Below are 1578 nucleotides of genomic sequence, written 5' to 3'. Positions count from 1 at the left end.
GAGAAATAAGACTGCTTTTACACTGTTGGTGGGAGTGTGAATTAGTTCAACCATTGTGGAAGATAGTGTGGCGATTCCTTAAGAATCTAGAACCAGAAATACCACTTGACCCAGCAATCCTATTACTGAATATATACCAAAAAGATTATAAATTAATCTACTAAAAAGATACACACATATGATGTTTATTGCAGCTCTATTGACAATAGCAAAGACTTTGAACCAACCCAAATGCTCATCAATGATAGACTGGTAAAGAAAATGTGGCACGTATACACCATGAAATACTATGCAGCCATAAAAAAGGATGAGTTCATGTCCTTTGCAGGGTACATGGATGAAGCTGGAAACCATAATTCTCAGCAAACTAACACAAGAACAGAAAACCAAACACCACGTGTTCTCACTCATAAGTGGGAGTTGAACAATAAGAACACATGGGCACAGGGCAGGGAACATTATACACTGGGGCCTGTCAGGGGGTGGAGGGTTAGGGAAGAGATAGCATTAGGAGAAATACCTAATGTAGATGACGGGTTGATGGGTTAATCAAACAACCATGGCATGTGTATTCTTAGGCAACAAACTGCACATTCTGCACATGTATCTCAGAACTTAAAATACAATTTTTTAAAAGTTTTCACTCTCTTGAACTTATCAAGCCCATTTTTTTACCTCACTTTGCTAAGTTAACTCTTCCTTGTAAGCTTTTAGAGACTGACACCATCCAATACAAGCTCCCTCCATTTATTTATCTCCATCTAAAAATTATTAATTTAGTCAACCACTATCCCTCCCTCTGATTCCCAGCAGCTATCTGGTCTACTGGTCTCGTGGTGCTATTCCTAGCCAACCACTAAAAAACCTGTCCATGAATCACCTCTTTCTCTCCTGCGTCTTCAACATCTGTGTCATTATTGGCTCCTATCACTTTGTCTACAAATCTGTTCCAGCTTCCTTTATACTGAAACTAGAAGTTTCTAGGCAATAACCATATAACACACACCTCTAAGCTTATCATCCTGGTTAGTAATGTTCATTGGTTCCTTATTGTCAACTAAACAGTCGAGAGTCTTAAATCTACAAGTAGAGCTTCTATAATCTTTCATCACTTACTATGTCCAGCTGACCTTTCAGTACTCCACACTTTAGCCAAACTGGACCAGCCAATATTCTCTGGACATACCATTCATTAAACGCAAAAAACGAAAAACCTACGACCAGCATAAACTTGAGAAAAAAGTTTTGTGTTTTTTAATAAGACATTTATAGGTAAGTAGTTCTGTGGGAAGTAGAAAAGTTCCTTTTTAAAGTTTCCTTTCTTGTTAAAGAATAAATCATAAGTGTGCTAATAACTTTGTTAAGCCCCATCCTATGTAGCTGTTAAAAATGCTTATAGGCATTGATGCAGAGAAGGCCTTTGACAAAATTCAACAGCCCTTTATGCTAAAAACACTCAATAAGCTAGGTATCAATGGAACGTATCTCAAAATAATAAAAGCTATTTATGACAAACCAACAGCCAATATCATACTGAATGGGCAAAAACTGGAAGCATTCCCCTTGAAATGTGGCACT

This window comes from Cebus imitator, unplaced genomic scaffold (assembly GCF_001604975.1).
Source record: "Cebus imitator isolate Cc_AM_T3 unplaced genomic scaffold, Cebus_imitator-1.0 Scaffold211, whole genome shotgun sequence".
Lineage (NCBI taxonomy): Eukaryota > Metazoa > Chordata > Mammalia > Primates > Cebidae > Cebus > Cebus imitator.
The sequence above is the reverse complement of the archived record's forward strand: the minus strand, read 5'-3'. Positions refer to the sequence as shown.